We start from the raw sequence: 9,068 nt of genomic DNA, 5'->3' as shown, positions 1-9,068 counted from the left end.
CTCCAACAAGATCTAACACTTACAAAACACTCTACCTAGGAGAAGAATACACATTTTTTTTTTCCAATTGACCACAGGACATATGCCAATATAATACACATCTTATGATATAAAACAAATCCCAACAATTTAAAAATAATTGGCATTTAAAATAATTGGCATTTTTTCAAAACTGTGATGAGGTATCACCTCACACCAGTCAGGATGGCCATCATTCAAAAGTCCCCAAATGACAAATGCTGGAGAGGCTGTGGAGAAAAGGGAACCCTCCTACACTGTTGGTGGGAGTGCAGTTTGGTGCAGCCACTGTGGAAAACAGTATGGAGATTCCTCAAAAGACTAGACTAGACTTACCATGTGACCCAGGAATCCTGCTCCTGGGCATATATCCAGAAGGAACCCTACTTCAAAATGACACCTGCACCCCAATGTTCATAGCAGCACTATTTACAATAGCCAAGACATGGCAACAGCCTAAATGTCCATCAGCAGATGATTGGTTAAAGAAGATGTGGTATATTTATACAATGGAATACTATTCAGCCATAAAAACCGACAACATAACGCCATTTGCCACAACATGGATGTTCCTGGAGAATGTCATTCTAAGTGAAGTAAGCCAGAAAGAGGAAGAAAAATATCATATGAGATCACTCATATGCAGAATCTAAAAAAAAAACCATAAATACAAAATAGAAACAGACTCATAGACATAGAATACAAACTTATGGTTGCCAGGGGGATGGGGGATGGGATGCAACTGGGATTTCAAAATGTAGAATAGATAAACAAGATTGTACTGTGTAGCACAGGGAAATATATACAGGATCTTGCGGTAGCTCACAGCAAAAGAGAAAGTGACAATGAATGTATATATGTTCATATATAACTGAAACATTGTGCTCTACACTGGAATTTGACACACACAACATTGTAAAATAACTATAACTCAATAAAAAAGTTTAAAAAAATTAACATGAAAAAATAAAATAAAATAATTGGCATTTTTAGAGTGTTTTCTCTGGCCATGATAAAATCAGAAGAGATATCACTAATATATAGTTAACAGGAAGTTCTCCAAATACTTGGAAACTAAACAGTGCACTTCTAAATAATACATAGGTCAAGGAGGAAATCATAAAGAAATCAAACAAAAATACATTTAACTGAATGAAAAGAAAATATACCATATCAAAATTTGAGAGAACTAAAGCAATGCTATAAGTCAGCCTTATGAGACTTAATGCTTACATTAGAAAAGGGGAAAGTCTCAAAACAGTAATCTAAGCTTGCATCCCAAGAACCTACAGAATGAGGAACAAAGCTAGCAGAGGGAAGGAAATAACAAAGAGTAGAAATTCGTGTAACTGAAAACAGAAAATACAAAGGAGATCAATGAAACATAGTTCTTTCTTTGAAATGATCAATAAAATTGACAACCGCCCAACAAGAAAGACAACAGAAAAGGAGAGAAGGCACAAAATACACACATCAGGAATGGAACAGAAAATACCAAAATCTTTGCAGACATCAAAAGGGGGGATAAAGTGGGGAGGGTGTAGCTCAAGTGGTAGAGCACGTGCTTAGCATGCACGAGGTTCTGGGTTCAACCCCCCGGACCTCCTCTAAAAAATACATGAATAAATAAACCTAATTACCGACATAGCCCCCCAAAAAAAGAACTGAAAAAAAAATTTTTTTAAAGGGGAGGAGTAAAAACAATACTACACAAATAAATTTGACAAAGTGAATAAATTCCTCAAAAAAACACAAACTAACACAATTCATCCAATATAGGGAAGATAATTTGAATAGCCTAAAACTGTGAAGTAAATTGAATTTGTGATACAGAAGCTCCCCCCAAAAGAAACCTTCATTTCCAGATGGCTTCAGGGGAGAATTCTACCAAATATTTAAAAGTAAATTCTACCCAATCTTTTCAAGAAAATAGAAAAGGAAGAGACACCTTCTATAATTCATTTTATGAATTATTACCCTGATATTGAAACCAGAAAAAGATGGTACAATGAAAGAAAAACCACAGCTCAATATCCTTCATTAATACAGACACAAAAAGCCTTCAAAGACACACAGGACCTCTGTATTCTGTTTCACAGCAGCATGTAAATCTAAAATTACCCCAAAATAAAAAGTTTAATTTAAAAAAAACGTGAAAATCTTTCATTGGTCTAGAACACTAGACACACGCTTTTAACTCTAAAGAGTGTCACAGATTATTGCGTGTGTGTTTATATTGGGTGAACTCAACAAGGAGGATGCAGCAAAACAAAACTTTTTCCTGTTGCTAAGTGATTTGTGTAATCTAAATTCAGGGGGGAAAAAGATAAGATAAATGGACTAATCTAGCAGCACTGAACATATGTGATCCACTGATAGACTACGGTCAGCCCTCCAACAGGAAGTTGGTGTACCAGAACTATAAATGGCAATTAAGCAAAAATAACTACAAAGATACATGTATATACATTTGTAAAATGAGAAATTCCCAAAGTCACAGGTGGGGTTATATGAGGGGACGTATACAACGCCTCCACCCATGCTCTCCACGCACGACTCCCCAGAACCTATGAATGTTGCTTTTCACGGCAAAGGTGTTTGTAGATACTATTAAGGATTCTGAGGTGCAAAGGTTTCCCTGGATTATTCAGGTGGGCCTGATATAATCATTAAGGTCTTAATAACAGGGAGGCAAGAAGATTGAAGTCATAAGAAAGGATATGCGATGAGGGAATCGGAACTTGCAGTTAATAAGCTCTCTGAACTGCAGGAAGAGGGCACACACCATGGACGGCACGTGGCCTCCAGAAGCTGGGAAAGCTGGAACCGTCCAGGAAACAGATTCTCCCCTAAAGCTTCCTGAAGGAGCACAGCCCCACCAACACCTTCTCCAGACCTGGAAGAGCATTACTCTGTGTTGTTTTAAGTAAGTAAGTTGCAGGCCATTTGTTACAGCAGCAATAAGCAACCAATACAATCTGTAAACACAGCATTAGGGTGGAGCCACGGGAATAGAGTGACCTTCTCGGTGGAAAACAAAAGGGATAAAATGCAGCACACTATGGTGCCCAGAATGGGGGCTAGTAGGCAACAAAAGGCAAGGATCCCAGAGAGACAGGAAACAAAAATGGGGAGTGGGTTTATTGCCCAGGAGGTAGAGCTGAGAGTCAGGGAGACCGCAGTGGCTGGGGTGGGTGCCCAGAGTGGAGTTCCATACAGGGGAGAGTTGCATGGGCTTGTCCCCGCGAGGCCCTCGGCAGAGCGACTGTTCACAGTAAACACTCGCAGTGTGTTACCTGCCCATTGTCACCATCATTGGCGGCACCGCGGGAGCTGGCTGGCTCACCAGTGTGTGGTACATTATCAACAACAGTAACAAAAGGCTTCCCAGTTACTCCTATAATGTAGCCCAGGAAAATGATTTTCTTAAGAATAAAATTGGCACTCATTTCCCTCTTTCAATCAAGGAAACAGATTTGCTTTTTCACTTTCCTTTAAAAAAAAAAAAGTTAATTTCTTTTAACTGTCAGGAAAAACACCACTCAGTGAAACTGCAAAGTCAATAAAGAAATAACAGCTTTAAATTTACAACCAGCAACAGGCAGGGTTCTTTACCTTCGGGAAGGTGAGAAATTGTGGTTAGTTGCTTTGCTCTCACCTTTGAAGAGCACAAAGGTCATAAATCAAAAAACTCAAGTGGCAGCTGGCAAGTGCTCTCGATTTCCTGAGGCATGTGTCACCGCCAGAGCCATGCACTGTTCTGGGTGGAGATTATTCCTGATTGATAAATATCCTGAAACGCCCCCTAGAAGAGGCAGAGCCCAGGGAGACAAATGTCTCTGGTCCTTCTTGGAGCAAAGGATTAGGTGTCGTTTAGCTGACTGCTGCCGTGGTTCCCTTCAATGTGCGCATCCTTTTACTGGATATAATATTCTCGAGAAGTAAACTATGGGATTCCACAAAGAAAGGTGAGCGATGAAAAATGCCACCTCATAGTTCTGTGTTCATAAAAAGATGGTTAAATATTTTGGAGATTTTATATATATATATATATATATGAGAGAGAGGTGGGGATAAAGCAGTTTCTTATTAAATCTGAAAGATTCGTGGAAAGCAATTATGGAATCTATATGACTTACTAAATTCTTCAAGAGTACCAGTTAGACTGTTGTCAGTGTAAAATTTAAAACATTAAAAATAAACCTCTATGGGTTATAGGATGAGCACGTGCCAAAGACTTTTTCTGACCATTGGTGAAAAACCACCAGGTCTGGTAAAGCCTTCTCAAGACAATTTGAGGAAATGGATGTTTTTAATCATTTTTAGAAGAACGTTACAGTAAGATTTCTAGATTAGATATAAAGCAAGGTAATGCCCTACAGGACAATAAACAAAAAAGAATTGTATTAGCTTTTAGCCTAGACAAAAATCACTTGCATTTCTAGAAGACACAGTTCTGTAAGTGAACATATAACTTCACATAGTCTGGGCTCTCATCAAATAGTAGGTAAGAAAGTCAAACACATTCTTAGAAAACTAAGTAATTCTTGTATATTAACAGTGCCTATTAAACACTGGATGGGCACGCCAATTCTTTTAGCCTTATTTCAAGTTTGGGATAAATTTTCTTAATACTGACTATACTTAAGACCATTGCTATTATAATGCCACTATTTATTAAACTTGTACCATAATTAACCTCATAATGTGATAAACAAGTATTTTAAAACCCTAGTGAAAACCCCCAGCCATTGGAGGTAGATTAAATTCTTTAGCACATACAGTGCTATCTGATTTATTTAAATTTACATGAAGCTGACCCCTCCTGTTCTCCACTATTAGTTTATTAGTCTGGCGGAGTTGACTCTAAAATTACCGTCCTCTAGCTCTAATGTTTCATTCAGCCTGTGTCTACAAAGAACCAGTATCTATAACTCATTCCCCTTTCTTTACTGCCTACAGAAGCTAGAGCAGCAAATAAAGGGAAACGCAGATCAGACAAGTAGAAATGAATGAAAACACTTCCCAGTGCGAATGAATGGCTTGGTGGCGGACTCTAACTTGACTCACACAGCTGTGTTACTGACCCCACACCAGCTGGTCTCAGAGCACACGGTGAGCAGTGACCTTACTAGATGTGTATAACCAGGAATCCCATTTGTGCAGGGCTGGATATTTCAAATAGCACACTCCGTACTCACAGATAACCAGAGAACATAACTCAGAGCCCAGTTCAAAGTCACCAAATTACTAAAGTTTAATTTTTTTTATTTTTAGGTAAATAACCAAAGTTTTAAAAAAAGAAAACATTAAGCTTGAAGCTTTCATCACCTGAGAACCAGAAGGAGGGTGTCCTAGAATAGTTCAGCACTTTTTTTTTCCTGAAAACTTCAAGTTTTAGCTTATCAATAACAAATCCTTTTAATTGTCAGCCCCAATTTTTAAAATTTCTTTAATAACCTTATATTGAATGTGTTGGTATCTGTGAATTTTAAAACGCTCTACAAAGAGTGATCACTATAGTGAACTTTTTCCTTTTAGTCCAAACCACGTGAGAAACTCTGTAGTAAGAGTGCATGATAATAACTTAACGTTTAAAAGATGCTATCAATCTTAAAAAAAGAACTCTTCAGTTTATGCCATTAATAGAGAAATAATAGTTCACTTACATATCACAGCTTTTGGAATGTACAATTGGGAGTCAACTCTGAAATAGATTCTGATTAGAAACCAGAGTTAGACACTTTTACTGCCCTGTCTGTTCCTGAAATTTCTAATATTTACACAGAGGATAAATGGCCACTTGAAAGAAGTATTGAAGTGTGGATTCAGACATCAAAGACGGTTGTACCACATGGCCTCATGTTCCCTCCCAAGCCCTGTGCCCGGGTGCTGTGACTCATCGCATGTGCAATTATGAAGACAATGGTGCAGCCTTGATGGTGTTCAGAAACGGTGCAGTTGCACTGACCTTTGTGGCTGAAATGGCCACCAAATTAATAATTAGTCTTTGTTGTTCTTGTAAAATTAATTCTACAGATCATTTGATACAGGTTATTCCTTTGACTCTAAGAGTTATTATCCTCACCTAGAAAAAAAAAATCTATCCATTTCCTGTTTGCACTCTAAACAAAGGAAGAGTAACTGAGGGAAGCTAACGGGCTGCCGTGGTGTTTCCTGAATTTAAACAGATTCTCAGGCAGCAAATGTTTTTTCTTCCTTCTCCTTGATTTGGAGTATTTTGCGCTTCCTTTTCTAGTTTCTTAAGGTAGAAGCTTAAATGATTGATTTGAGATAAAAGTGTAATATTTTTTCTCTTTTAATACTTTAAATCATCCGTCAAGATTTTTCCTTCTTTGTATGTCTATTAATTTTCGATCGTATCCAGGACATGGTAGCTGATACACTGCAGAAGCCATGGATTGTGCTGTTTTTCCCAAGAGGGTTCAGTTTAATTCTGGAAGGACCAAAAATTATCATCAGGTCACTGTGATCAAATCTAAGCCTGATATATGCTTTCGAATGACAGGCTTACTTCAGTTTCACCTTTACTCCAAGGCTACAGACATCACTCCTGGAGTGAAGCCTTTCTAGGGTTTCTGCTGAGACCCTTGATGCTAGAAGTTTCCCCAAGTTCTCTAATCCTCAGGGCAAACCCTAACCATGGTATTACTCCAGCATTTTCTGCCGTATAATTTCGCTTGGCTCTCAGCTTACCAATACCGCTAGTGTCTACCAGCTCTCTCCAAGTTTCTCTACAATCTTGTGCAGCCTAGACGTTGGCCATGGACTTGAGCAGAATTTCCCACAGACTTCTGAGGTTCCCTCTCAGCACCTCCAGTCCCTTTGGCACTGCAATCTTCAGACCCATCGCCTTAGCATCCTCTCACTCTGAATGCTTTTTTCCTTCCTTCACTCTGTCAATGAGACGGCCACTCCTTGCTTGAGCTATGCCTCCTGGTATCCAGCCAAGAAAATGTCCTCAGGGGGAAAATTGGATGGATCACTTCACATGTCTCCTACTTTTACAGATTACAATCTTGGTGGGTTTTTGTTTGTTTGTTTGTTTTAGAAGACAGTGCCTGAAAATAGTGGGTTTTACCCATTTTTTTTTCAAACTCTATAGTGGTTTGTGATAATAATCTATAAAAAAAAGTATAAAATATTTGATATTTTTATAAGTTCAATTGGTTTGAAATCCATTCACATTATCAGAAGAAATTTCAATGTTACATTTGTCAATGAAAGGAAAGGAACAGCAGTTAAAGAACGTTACCACCATTAAAAATTTTAAGAGGATAAATTTTCAAAATTCTACCTAATAGCATAAAAGGAATTTCTATCAATCAAAGAAAAAGAAAAAAGTTACGTCCTTCAACTTGCTACCAACTACTTGTATAGAGTTTCCTGTCAATGGTGGCCAATAAGAATTTGAAGAAATCATCACTAAACAGTCTGATTAGGAATTATGTGTATCTGTTTCAAAAATAAGTAAATAAACCTGATTTTTAAAGTTAAAAAAAGAGTAAAGTGTCATTCCTTTGCTGTTCACTAATTCTGACTTCATTCAAAAATTTTTTTATGAATGCAGGTTTTATTACTGATGAAGTAACACTCCCAGTTCATCCCTCATCTTGTGTCTGTTTCATAAGTTAGCCAGTTACATCTAAGACCATGTGATGGGTTTTGACGAGGATGCTCCATGAGAAGTGCCCAGTCACCGTAAACTTCTTCAAAACTGAGCATTATGTTTGTATGAGGTAGTTAATCATAACTCTGGAAGCCATGAGTATTCCTGCTTCTGGGTTCTGTAAGGTGGAAGCTAAAAATATTTCACAATGAAGAGAGCAGACTGCAGCTCTCGTTCCTGATGCGAGCTGAGCCCAAGCCATCCAGGGCTGGCTGGCTCCAGGGCCACTTCATGCAACTCCGAAGACTGATGCCCAGAGCAGGAGAGACTACCCAACTAGTATGCGCATCACTTGGCCCACCCTCAATTCAAGGCCAATTTAGTATTTCAGAATACTAAACACTACCACACAGTGTAATTAGAATTATTCCGTAATGCAGTCTCTCGGCCACTCAACAGAAAAACACAGAATTAGGCAGCACGATTCTCAAATGCATCCTCTGCTTTCTGTCCTCCCTCACCACGTATACACACGTGCACACACACACTCACGAGTACACATGTTCACATCGCGTGCACCGACGTAAGATCAGTGAGGCATTTAACAAACTTTAAGGAAGGGAGAGTGTCAACAAACTCAGCAATAAAGATTTAATAAAATAATAATAAATATAGTAATATAATAATAATAAAATAAAATATTTAATACGGTATTTTTAAAAACTACCGCAAAGTCCACAATAAACAAAATATCACAATTTCAGATAGACAGGATTCCATTCTGTTAATGCATAATTCTGCCTCACTCGCGTCCCCTCCAGCAAACTTTATGTACAAAACCAGATGGTTCCTAGTTTGCTAATTTTGTTTTTTAGAAATATGTTTCCTTTTCACGTCAGTGACAATGGACAAACACAGGATCTGCTCTCCAAATTAATATCTACTCACCCTGACAAAATAAGATTATTCATCAGCTTATCAAATGCAGTATGGCAGTATTTCCCACTACAGAAAATTGACACCTAAGAATAAAACTACAAGCATGACCAGTAAGTTTAAAAGCCAAGCCAAATTCAAGAAATTTTAAAGATTTTTACCTCTAGCACTTAAGGAAGCTATTCAAGAATCCAAAAGTCAATTCATTGATCTAGGAAGAAGAAACCAGTCAGGTGAATAAAAACTTCACAGCTGGCAAGGTTTTCTTAATATCTTCATTTATTGCATGAATGCATCTTTCCATTATATTCCCATCTCCATGTCTGATAAAGTGCTGTGTCCTGCATTTCAAGTCGTCATATCTGGGGCTCACTTCTGTTCATTCTTATCTAGGGTGGTCGCCTTCCCACGTGAACTCTCTCTTAGGAAGGTGAAACTGCCATGCCCTGTGCATTTACTATACATGGTACAAATGTCAAGTCCA

The sequence above is a fragment of the Camelus bactrianus genome, chromosome 31, assembly GCF_048773025.1.
Source record: "Camelus bactrianus isolate YW-2024 breed Bactrian camel chromosome 31, ASM4877302v1, whole genome shotgun sequence".
NCBI lineage: Eukaryota > Metazoa > Chordata > Mammalia > Artiodactyla > Camelidae > Camelus > Camelus bactrianus.
Note: the sequence above shows the minus strand (reverse complement) of the source record.